A 13,281-nucleotide genomic window follows, 5' to 3' on the forward strand; every position below is an offset into this window, starting at 1 on the left:
GATTGTCGTAGTTTTGTCCTATACCCTCATGTTAATGAAAACATCTTATCAGGTGAATGACTATGGCAGGTAAAAATAATCAACATTTAAAAATGAATAGATTTGGTAGACACACACAGCTCATTGGAAGAGAAAGTGTAAACTCTTAACAGTCTATTAGCTAGAAAGGTATCTTGGTGTACAGTGGTGATTTTTGCAGGTAAATCTTGGTGGGGCAAAAATTTAAAAAATTGTGGGATGAGCGCCAGCAAATCCACAACACTAAACAATACATTAATTGCACTATAATGGTGACAAACGGTGCCACACACACACTGTTAGGGCCTACATAAAGCTGTCCCAACATTCTTACCACTGCTACACCTGGCTAACAGCGGAGCCTTGTTCGACAGCGAAACAGTTAATTTAGCCTCATTAACTGCCTTTAAAAAAAGATTAGCTAATGTGACTGACTTGCTTAAACAAATGTGGTTTCTAATGACAATTGAGATGAACAAACTATGTCATAAGGGGACGACAAGCGGATAATAGGCAATCCATAATTTCGAATAAGACATGAGCGAGCTAGGACGGATGTAACAGTCATAACTATTTGTTTAGCACTTTTGAAATGTACAGCGACAGAATTCAGAACATGGGCCGTTCTTAGTGTTCTCCCTGTACACCAAGTCAGAACCGTAGGATAAATAAAGCAGACAATGAAAGCTCTTACAATATTCAATGATTACATTTCTCTATAACAGGTTATAGGCTACATGTGCACCACAAAGTTAGAACAGTAGGTGAAATTAAGGGGTAAATAGACCAAATTATTAGGGTGAAGCACATGGGCTACTAACATCTTCATAACATACACTTAGTACTACTTTCTTAGCTACAGTACACATATCTCCCTGGCATATTACATCATTTATGCTGCAGCAATACATTTTTGGACTCACCTTGTGCTGTGTTCACTTGAACAGGAAGGTGGCGTGGCAGTCCTTTGTGGGAAAATTTTGTCATCAAAGTCTGGCATTCTCTCAATTTATGGTGCTTTCGAAACAACTGGGAATTTGGAAAAAGGTCCAATCGTAATGTCCTCACAGCTCGAGAAAGAGGCCGGATATACAATTCCGAGTTAGACAACCATTCAAAACAGACTTTCCCAATCTGAGCTCGTTTTATTCCCAACTTCCCAGTTGTCTTGAGCTCACGGAAGTCAAGTTTTTGCAGTTCCCGAGTTAATGGTTGTTTTGAGCGTGGCACAAATCATGTGTCATTGACAGCATTGCCAATGTTGAATGTTTATCATTTTTAACTTGGAAAAGAGCCCCTTAATCCCAGAAGTGGGACCACACAGCCACTGTCACTGATTCCTTTCAAACCACTCATTGTTGAATTTGCGATTTCCAACTTGTGTAATGTTTATGTCCAATGGCTGATGAGCACTGATACATTTTATCTAATAATTTCTCTTCATTATTTATTTTCATATTACAAGGATTTGCCAGTAGATTGTCGACTTGATTCATGATCAGTCCAATCAAAGCTACTGTAAATATGTGATTTGACGTCATTTTTATCTGTGGCCAATGACCTTGAGCCTTCTTGGATTGGCACTTATGGAACTCTATGGCAGCACCGAAGGGGCTAGAATTTTCAGGGTCTACCCTTAAGACTTGGTGGCGACGTAGTGTCCCCATGAGTGACAGAACACTGAGCCAATCACGGCGCAACACTACGTATTTTCTGCTGGCTTGCCCCTCCACCACAGAAAGCACTGAGCTAGGCTGAAACACCTGCATTTTGGAGCTGCCTTACTCAAGAAAACAAAAAAAGATACCATGTTTGTATGTGGCTTTATTAACTCTATATTTTTTTGCAAAAAATGTGGGGCACAAATGACAAGTCACCACTGGTGGTGGAGAGAAAATGTAAAATAATTTTGCAATTCTACACATTTTTCCATTGAGCTCAGAGAAAATGTAGCAGTTTTGAAGCTAATTCCCAGCAATTCTACAGTGAGACAATTTTGCCATGACTAATGCTATGCTCCTCTGCTCAAACAAATCAATAAGTATGTTGCCGAATGCCTGTTTTTTTTTGTCTGGCTTTTGTTAGTTCTCAAACATGGCATGAAATCTATATTTAAAATACAAAATATTTTTCCTCTCCAATTTTTTTACATTTATTGCCGACCCCTGCAGTACCCACGTTGGAAAACGCCTAGACTAGTCAAATGTATTTATAATCAGCAGATGTCACAAAGTGCTATACTGAAACTCAGCTCAAAACAATGCAGATTTAGGAAGGACTAGTGACATTGATGTATAATACCTTTTGCAACAAGTCCTACCTGCATATCTTGAAGCAACTAAAAATAGCTTAATTTCCATTAACACAGGAATCACTAGTCCTGTCCAGTTAAACTGCTACACTGATTGGCCTGTGTACTGAATCTTCAGCATGGTGGCTGAGAAGGAGATTTCTGGTGCTCAATCACCATCCCTGGAATTGACATGTTTATGGAACAGTCACTTAAGATTACTTGGATGTTTGAACACATTCTGTTATTAATCAATCATGTTCAATAAAACATGCTATTAAAATGAATTGAGATATAAATGGTTTCATAAAAAGCATTTATTAGAAAGACAAAGAATGTTAGATTCTTTTAAAGTGCTGATTGGCCTTTTGGCCATTTGAGTTCCATGGCATTTCAGCTCCCCCAAGTGGTGACAATTGAAACTCCCTGATTCAGAAACTGAGGAAATTCAAAAGGCAAATGTCAGTTCTGATGCAACTAATAAGCTGCTAATCAGTTAGAAAGCCAACCAGAGCGATTGCACAGCATCACTAAAGGAAGATTGTTTAGGTGCATCACATGTCAAAACATTTCTCTAAGGCTATTGATATGTAGTTTGCTTCAAGAAAAGTTCAATTATACAGTTACTGAAATTAAGAAATGGCATAGTCCAATTACACTCCCGTCACCCCAACACTGATAAGTGTGCACACTTGCGTTCCTCCAGAGTTGAACTTTGATCTACTGAGCTTACTTGGAGTGCAACAGAAACATTTAATTTGATCACAATACAAAAACAAAACATTTGTTTCCCCTTTTCCATCCAACTCTCCCTGAGAAAAACGGGCCATCATCCTTGCCCACTAACAAGTTCCATTACAGACACTGGAAGCAGCCCCAGGAGCATGCTCAGTAGGGTTTGTTTGACAGGAAGGACTGGAACATGTCTAAGGCGGGGCCTGGAGCCCACTGCGGCACCATGTGACCAGCGCCCTGAAACAGAGGATGGGATTAGAACGCAGCAGCCTCACCCCCGTTGCATCCACTAATCTTTATGAACATGTCTAGTGTGCTAATTAGTCTGAAGACAGTGAATCAATGCCAATGTGCTAACTAAGTAAGTAGTGCTTACCTTCACAGTCAGGAGGGTGAGGTTTCCATACTGCTCGTAGAAGCCGGCAATCTGATCATCAGATATCCAGCTCTGGTACTTGGTGGTTGTCTGGAAATGAAAGATAAAAGTCTTCACATTGCATGCCCTGTGAGTTACAAACATGCCAAATACCCTGCAACCCAGCTTTCAAATCTCTATGTCACCTGACTCAAATACCAGTCTTCAAGAGCTTTACCTTCTGGTTGAGCTGCTCCACAAACCACTTGTCTCCCAGGAAGTTGCAGGCCATGTCAGTGTCTCCGTTATAGACTAGCACCCGGACACCCAGAGACAGCAGCTTCAGATATACATCCTTCACTGTCGGGTAGATGTTGGTGTACTGTCCTCCCACATCACTACATAGAAAGTTATGGTAAAGATGTCCTTTTGTAGGTAGTTTACTGTTGTCATGTTTTAGATGTCCCTTTGCTGAATTTAGACTTACTGACTATTAGGGATATGTGGGTACTAGTGTAATACCTGCAGATGTCCCAGGGTGGAAGTGTATCAGGGATGTGTAGGACTTTCCTCACATCACCCCGGTTGAGCCAGTTCATCTGAGCTGTGCTGTTAATGCAGGGAGGGACCTCACCCACAGAAGGAGTTTGGCCAGTGACAGATGGCACCTTCAGCGAGACAAAGTACTTACATAACACACCAATTTCTTCCATCATAACCACTTCAAACAATTTGAGAATAACCAGAACAACCCTTCAGAACACAAGACTACCAATATCTAATGCCAGGATGGACTTGAACACTGTTTTCCTCCATAGGAAGGGCACTTACCTGGAAGGTGTCCCAGTGCTTTCTGTAGTTCCTGAAGAGCTGGCTCATGCTCCGCTCATAGGCTCTGGCCCTGACTCCACCCTCACAGTCCATGTAAAGAGCATACTCATTCAGCCCAGAATCATACACAATACTAAAGGCCTGGCTCAACTGAGGGCAAGAATGAATGAGAGGGAGAAACAAAACGTACAAGTACACATTTCTATGTTAAACCTGTTCATATCATAGCCCAATTTTTGTATTTGATGCATAATTACTTATCCGAATGTAAAAGTGTTTCCATGTGTACCAGTGTCTTGCAGGCCTCCTTGCTGTTGTTGAAGAAGTTACATGTTCCCTTATCGCAGCAGTTTGTGTTCAGATCTGTCCACAGTCTGCAAGAGGATAGTTTACTTAAACACATTGCAATGTCTTGTAACAGAAGCATCAGACAAGCTTGAATTCATATTGTGGGCCTATACATACGTTGTGGGGCTTTCGAAAGGAGTTATCCCTAGTCATGCAAACATAACAAAACAGTCTGGGCCCACATGAGTGAATGTGTTGCGCGTTCTTACTGTTCTCCGAAGAGGCCGTGGTAGTAACCAAAGTAAATCAGAGACTGGTCATTCAGGGCATAGCTACTGAGGCCATTACCCACTGCAAAGGCCTGAGAAACACATTAAAGGAGTTCTTTATAACAGTCATTCATATTGGATTCACATCATCCGCTCCTTGCCTTTTCTACATAATCATTGACAGGTGGTTGGATAGGCTGGAATTCCATTACATTGCTTTTAACTTATGCTTAGTCTTTAGATTTTCAGAGAGGGTAAGTGTGGAATCCACTCAAAACAATTAAGTCAGTGTGAGAATCAACTCACCTTGAAGTTAAATCTTTGCGGTCCCTGTGGCCACACGCTGGCTGAGTGTCGGGGCATAGATCCCACCATAACTCTCACCGATGATGAAGAACTCATTCTGTGTGAAGTTTGGAAACTTGGCAAAGAAACTCTGCAGAGCTAGGTAGTTGTCATCAGCCACCTAATAGTAAGGGGGAGATAAATCAGTTACTATTACTTTAGTATTCAGTAGGGAAGAGTAAACGGCATGATTTCTGAGCCACTGTCAGGGGAATGTTCAGATAGGAATACAGTGTGTATAACAGACATGCCTATGACAAGAGGTCAATAATTGTGTCTGATTTATTCAATGCATTTCACTCTCCTGAATGAGACCATGATGATCTCACCTCGTCGGTTTTGTACTTCTGGTCGTCAGAGTAGGAGTATCCCACACCTGCAGGGGACTCTAGGTACAGAACGTTGGCGATCCTGTTCCAGCTGAACTTATTCTCATACAGAGTGGCCCCATCATCCTTCACCTGAAGGAGACACAATTATGTTGTTATTCTGTGGGAATCACTGCATAAAATAAGGTTACACTGAGACACACAGGCACAATGAAATCACAGGTCCTGCTAAGTTCATAATGAAAAGGTAACATGTGGGAGAACTCACATGGAAGGGGCCGTTCTCTGACAGAAAGCCATCCAGCGAGCTGCAGCCTGGCCCTCCATTCAGCCACAGCACAACAGGGTCCTTTAGTGGGTCCCTCTGTGAGGTCACAAACCTGGGGAAGCAGGGAGGTAGAGGGCCAGGTTAACAGGAGATAGAGAGCACCCAAAGACACACTTGGTACACTGTGCACTCCACACTTAATTTTAGACCCCAGGTACAAGTGTCTGCTGACTATGTTTGTGTGTGTGCATACATGTGGCCTATAGAACACTATAAAAGTTTGTTATGTGTTATTTTGTCAAACATGAACTTCTTAGCTTATTGTAAAGGATGTTCTAGCTCTTAAACTTCTCAATGAAAGGTACATGCTACAGCACCATGCATGACCAATGCTGGAGGAAGTAGCAAAAGAGCAAGTATAAACAACCATCTAGTCCTGTGACTTTCTATTTGAAGTTGTCTATTGTTTAAACATGCTTCAGTTGTCTCTGTAATAACTACTATGTATTAATTTACTATTGAGCAATAGCCACTCTTGTAAGTTTATTTAATGACTTCTTAAAAAGATAATACGGTTATGTATGCCATGCGTTGATTAATTTATTATTTAACCGATTTGGAGTAAACCGATTCCCACCGATACATATTGTAGTAAACTAATGTTGTGCACGAGCTGGAGTTTCTGAAAAGATCCCCAACCAGAACAAACACTAAGTTGTTAGTTAGTCAAGGTAGCGACGTATGGCATCACTGATACTCACCAGTAATGGAGAAACTTTCCAGGGCTGGCTTTCAAATAGCCCGACCATTGCCGGTAGTTTGGTTTAAACGACATTCCCGGTAGTTCGGTTACCTAGTCAGGGGCATAGTCAGCCCATGTAAGACACGAAACAGCAAGGAAATACACCACTAAACTAACAAAATACATGCTAGTCATGTCGAGGACGAAACTAGCCTAATACGCCAACAATGTTAGCCACAAACGCTTGACTCGAAGTCTTGTGAGCACAACAATTGCCGCTAACTGAGCTCTCTGGTCACGTGGTCGATCTTTTGTTTTGACGTTCATCATCGGTTTGCGTTTCATTTGATAGGCTACATTTGTGCATTAATAATTACTGCCGGTGTCTCGGTTATATCAATGAACGGCATTTCGATGTATTAATTACTCAATATGTTAATCAATCGAAATGCCAGCGGGCAGCAAAACAACTATGGCGAGCTCTGAATCATCGAGAAAAGTATAACGCTGAAAATATGACTAGGTCTACCAAGAATTGGCTACATTTGCCAACATTGTTCCATCGTGGCGTAACATTTAACATATCAACGTTTGACGTAACATGACAGTGAAGAATGTGAGGGTGGTATAATTAAGTGGCAATGTGCATTAGGTGGATGAGTGTCAAAGAAAATGGTAGCCTGTAGTCGACCTAAGTTTTGAATAGGCCAGTAAGTAAAAGGGTAAAAACAAAAAAGACAAGTGAGTATCGGTCATGCGTTTTTATAAGGGTCTCTGGCAAAAGACCCCTGAAAATACATGATTAAGGTGACGCTATGCATGTACACTATGCATATGTATGCATGGTAGGCTATCAACAGTTAGACAATACATAGGCTAGGCCCAAGGCTATGTATTGGCCCATTGACGATTGAATGCTATACCTTTTACATCAACAGTTAAACAATACAGTCAGTTATCTATGCATAGTCACTTTAATAACTCCACCTACATATTAGTACATATTACCTCAATTACCTCGACACCGGTGCCCTCGCACATTGACTCTGTACCGGTACCCCCTGTATATATCCCCGCTATTGTTATTTACTGCTGCTCTTTAATCATTTGTTTTTCTTATCTCTTACTTTTTTTTGTATTTTCTTATTAACAGCATTGTTGGTTAAGGGCTTGTAAGTAAGCGTTTCACTGTAAGGTGAAACCTGTTGTATTCTGCACATGTGTCAAATAAAATTTGATTTGATTTGAATACACAGTGCTTGACTTGGGCAGGAGCTCACTGGAGCTGAGTACTGGCACCTCAACGTTTCACTGCTTGAGCTTCTGCACCTCTTATTTTATTTAACCTGGCAAGTTAGTTAAGAACAAATTCTTATTTACAATGACAGCCTACCGGGAAACAGTGGGTTAATTGCCTTGTTCAGGGGTAGAACTAGAGATTTTTACCTTGTCAGCTCAGGAATTTGATCCAGCAACCTTTCGGGTTACCGCTCTAACCACTAGGCTACCTGCTGCCCCGAAATAGAATATTTTAGAATATCTTATAGAATATTTGCTCAAAAGTATTGTGGAGCTCTTGCACCTAAATATAAACAGTACCGGTACCCAAAATGATTACCAGCACCTATTTCAGTCCAAGTCAAGCACTAACAATACATAGCCTAAGCCCTTGGGCCAAATTGAACAAGTTTAAATATGGTCCATTCACTATTGAGGTGGCAGGGTAGCCTAGTGGTTAGAGCGTTGACAAGGTACAAATCTGTCATTTTTCCCCTGAACAGGCAGTTAACCCACTGTTCCTAGGCTGTCATTCAAAATAAGAATATGTTCATAACTGACTTGCCTAGTTAAATAAATAGAATGTTATACATCTGTGTTTTCTGGTCTTATTAAAGTGAGTGTGTGCACTATTATTACGCCCCTGGGTCTGTGTGTGACCTCTGGGGTTACGCTGTAGTGCTACAGAATCTCTCTCTCTCCCAGGCTGTGCTTGTTCTGTAGCCTGCGGAGAACTGAGACACAGTGACCATTACTGACCCCCATCCCACCATCTTCCCTCTGTGTTACTGTGTCAATGTTTGAGTATGTATCTGTAACACAGATAATGTACTTATATGTGATTGAATAGTGCCCTGCATCTCTCTCTTTTCCCTCTCAGGTGACTCTGATCAGTGTCTCATTGATACAAAGGGCAAGGGTGTGTCTTTGGCACTAGGATTTCACAGTCCTTTTCTACACACCCTTTAATAATAGTAAAATCATCACAGTCAGAAGAGGAAAAGCCAACTGATGCCTCCTAGCCAGCTGCTTAGACAGGGCCTCCTCTAGCTTTCATTACCCCTTGTGGTTAGCCTTTCTTGCTGGCTTGGACTGAAATCCAGAAAAGATCCAGACATGATTACTGCTGCTTATGTCAGAGGACAAGTCACTCTTCTCTGATAAGGACACACATAAAGTTTTAGTGGAGATGTTTATGAGTTTCTTGGTAAATTGCCTTTCAATCCATTCTCTTAAATGTTTGAATTCCACCTGTGTCTGCATCTGATGTTTCTCTATTTGTTAAATAGAGGCCAGAAATATATTGAATGTAATAAATGTAGATACTAAGTAAGAACAAACTTGGATTTTTTTGCATGTGCACCCTATCAGTCTGCAAGACTTTTGAGTAAACTCATATGGAGGTTTATATACATGTTTTGTCTGGTGCAGGGACTCCTTTCCTCAAACAAGAGTTATAGATGCTAAGGGATCCGAGGAAATAAAATCAATGGTCACATTTCAAAAAATCTGTTTTTAACCATTGTTATTTTCCTTACAAACACTTTGAAATAATATAGAATGATTTATCTGTGATATAAATACCAATTTAATGATTTTAAAAATGGAATTACAAAGCATCAACAATAGATCTGACCTGCGACAAATTCTTCACCTGGAAGGCCCAAGACTGTCCCCTGAAATCAATGTTGGAGATCATTCATCACATCACATTGAAGGACATAAAGACAAAATACATGGTAAAGCATACTGAATCATCTACTTCTTGAATGATCATTCCCATATCTGCTCTTTACAGAAGGTAACACAGATGATAAGGCATTAAATGGTGGGTAAAACATTGTTAAACTACTGCTGTAGTTATATTTTTCATGACCTAGTAACTGCTGAAGGTGAATGAATTACAGAATAAGATCTCCCTAGCTCTGGCAGAACTAGTGCTCCCTTGTGGAGACTATGGGTAGTTCACCCTCACTCGCTCCTCATGCCAAATGCCAAGTGGTATGGCTTTTGAGACTGTCCTGCCAAAGAAGAGGCTGAAATCTGGGACAACTCCATCCTCAGGCCAGCACAAACTGCTTTACAGAAACCCAGCCTAAAACCCAACAGAGCAAACAATCCAGGTGCAGAAGAACAGTGGTTAGGAAAGGCAAAATCAAATCAAAGTTTATAGGTTGTGAACACAGATTTGCAGATGTTATCGCAGGTGCAGTGAAATACTTATGTTTCTAGCTCCAACAGTGCAGTAAAATCTACAAACAATACAGTAACCCCAAAAAGTAGAATGCTTGTTTTGGAATATTTGTATTCTTTAATTTATGTTAGTATTGTGGAATAACTACAATGTTGTTGATCCATCCTCAGTTTTCTCCTGTCACAGCCATTCAACTCTGTAACTGTTTTAAAATCACCATTGGCCTCTTGGTGAAATCCCTGAGCAGTTTCCTTCCTCTCCAGCGACTGAGTTAGGAATCTTTGTAGTGACTGGGTATATTGATGCACCATCCAAGGAGTATTTCTGTCTGTAATAAAGCCCTTTTGTGGGAAAATATCATTCTGATTGACTGGGCCTGGCTCCCCAGTGGGTGGGCCTATGCCCTCCAAGGCCCACCCAGTCATGTGAAATCCATAGATTAGGGCCTAATGGATTTATTTAAAGTGACTGATTTCCTTATATGAACTGTAACTCAGTAAAATCTTTGAAATTGTTGCATGTTGCGTTTATATTTTTGTTCAGTATATTTACCCATGAATGTGCACTGTTGAAAATAAATCTCCACTCAATGTTATTGCTAGCACTTGCCACCAAAATAAAGTGTACCTTCTGGGTTAACTTGGTCATCCCAGATGAGGAGATGAGGAGAAACACACTATTTCAAATGTAATGTTTGCCTAAGTACAATGTAATTATTAGTTGTTACACATGATTTAGCTAGTTCAAATTAAGTGTATTGTGAGGGGTGTGTGCAGTGCAATGGCAAAGGCGTCGTCTGTGGATCTGTTGGGGCTCTATGCAAATTGTAGTGGGCCTAGGGTGTCGGATAAGGTGGAGGTGATCTGATCCTTAACTAATTGCACACCTAAGGCCTGATTCTGACCTGAGTTAATCCATAAATTGAATGTTATTTATTTTTATGCACTTTTCTCTCGATACATATTCTGACCTTGAATTTAAACATGAAAATAGCATGCTATTCACCCCACTTTTCTTTCAAGGTGGAGATCTAAGAAATTAAGTTGTGACGGAGCGGGGTGTCTACGGATACGCCCAATTCTGACCTTGACTTATTTCCCTCATAATTCCACTACCTTTATGCATGAGGAAACCATGAATAGGGTCGAGCAAACTGGCTAACTGGCTATACAAAGTGATGGACACAGACAGGCAATCACATGCTGTTGCTTCATCAAAAAGTCTCTAGAAATACCAATCACTGATGCATTATTTTCACATCTTGTGAAAAACTTGTGTAGATCAATAGATTTTCTAAAAAGTTCAATTCATTGAATTAAATCTTCTAAAATCAACACATTTTGAACGTTGTTGAATTCTGTATTAATGTCGGGACCTACCTGATAGTCTGGTAAAGTGCCACCCTGATTCACCTCCTTGCACAGTTATCACAATTTGTTGCTTGGGAAACTTTTCCACTCAAAAAGTTTTGTTCAAACACAAATCAGTATAGACTATCAAGGCTGTAGGGGAGACCGGGACCGGGATTTCGGTTGTCACGCTTTTTACTCTTGTGTGTATTTTCAAGCACCAATATCTCTTACAATAATCTTTTCAACATAAATAGAAAGACTGAGGTCCTGGGTTGAAATGGGGACCATTTTTATCCTCCCTATTCAAACATGGGGTTATTATCAGGGTTGAATGTCACACAGAATGGGGTTGGTTGTCACAGTGTTCGCTAGTAGCTTATTCCTTTTGTAACAAGAGTTAAAGGAATCTACACAAAAAAAATCTACATTTGTTACTTTCTTTCTTTGATTTGATTGATGCATTGACATGGACTCAGAACATTCAATGTTGATGTTTTTCTATAAATAATTGGAAGTTTGAGAGTAAATAACTGAATCTGAAACCAGGAAACCCCCCCCCAGAGAAACTCAATTTGGGAAAAATCTAAACAGACTTGGGGAGAGGGTGTGACATATTTAGTATGACAATTGGTGTGTTGTGTTCTTCTGTCTTGGAATATTAGTCACCCACCATCAGCTCCTACAAGATCATATAAATCACATTCAGTCCTTTACCCCACTCCCTCATACTCACATTCTTATTTTATTGTGAGGAAGAGGCCCTCTCATTGTGCTGTTGTCTCTTTAGGATGGGGATGTGAGGTGAGAAATTCTAGTTTTGGTTTTGGAAGGAGATGGGGGGGGGGCATCTGGTTGGGTGTACTCTCCATATACCCTTGTTCCCCCCTAGACTCTCATCCTCTGTCCCATGGGGGCCAAATGTACTGTGGGGTGTCCTGGGCACCGTTAGCCTTTTGTCTGTCAAACAATGCCCCCCCCCCTCCCAACAGTGCAGGGACAACACAGCAGTCTGGGCTTTCATGTTGTTCATTGTGCATTCATAGACTATGGCTGTCCCTGACCCTCAATGCACCCGTTTCCACACACAAAACCAATGCATCAGGGGTTGTCTCTCCAATGTGACCCTCAGACCAGGGTTTAAATAAATTTGACCTTGGCTTGATCCAATACTCTGACCATAACTGGTTTATATTATGTGAACAACTTGGGTTCAATTCCCACAAAGAACACATATGAAAAATACATAAATTATGCACTCTGTCATACATGTCGCTCTGGATAAAAAATAATCTGTTAAGTGGTATATATTAAACTGAACTAAATAGTACTATAGTATTTTATTGTGCTGCCCCTGCATCTTGAAGCATTTCCACATTCTGGCCTCCATGCTGAATTTGGGTGAGGGGGATGCTACCCCAATTGGCTGTCCCACTCCAGTCTTCTCTGTCTGGGCTGGGCCGCCTGGGAAGGCTTCTTTGTGGGTTCGTAACCACGGTAGACAGAAATAGGTCAGGTTGTCATTTTGGAAGGGAGATGCCCTCTTGGCCCTTCCCCACCCTGTGCCCCTTTGTGTTTGACCATCACACCTCTAGCCTCTGATCCAGTGGTAGAATGCAGAGGTATAGCACACACATGCACACTCACACACACATATACACACAAAAACACACACATTTGAAATACTTTATTTGAATCCACAAAAAACATTGCAATCCAAAGGCCACACTGTCAATTAAAGTACGAGGCCAAGACTGCCACACACACACACACACACCTAATTCTGATCCTAACCCTAATTGTAACCCCAATCCTAAAGCTAACCTCTATGCCTAAAATAGGCTTTGAGAATTTTCCTTGTTTTACTGTCCTTGTGGGGACTTTTGGAGATTTCTGGTAACCATGATTTCTGGTCATTTCAATCATACACATGGATACTCTCTAAAAACACGGCACTTCAGTACAAGTGACTTTTTGTAGAATGTTAGGA

General features: G+C 40.9%; 1 pseudogene; it reads right to left on the reverse strand.

Moving 5' to 3' along the window:
• Window positions 1–2,606: 2,606 nt before the first annotated feature.
• Window positions 2,607–6,665, reverse strand: LOC109874698 (lysosomal protective protein-like; annotated as a pseudogene).
• Between the last annotated feature and the right edge of the window lie 6,616 nt (window positions 6,666–13,281).

Source organism: Oncorhynchus kisutch, linkage group LG3, assembly GCF_002021735.2.
Source record: "Oncorhynchus kisutch isolate 150728-3 linkage group LG3, Okis_V2, whole genome shotgun sequence".
Lineage (NCBI taxonomy): Eukaryota > Metazoa > Chordata > Actinopteri > Salmoniformes > Salmonidae > Oncorhynchus > Oncorhynchus kisutch.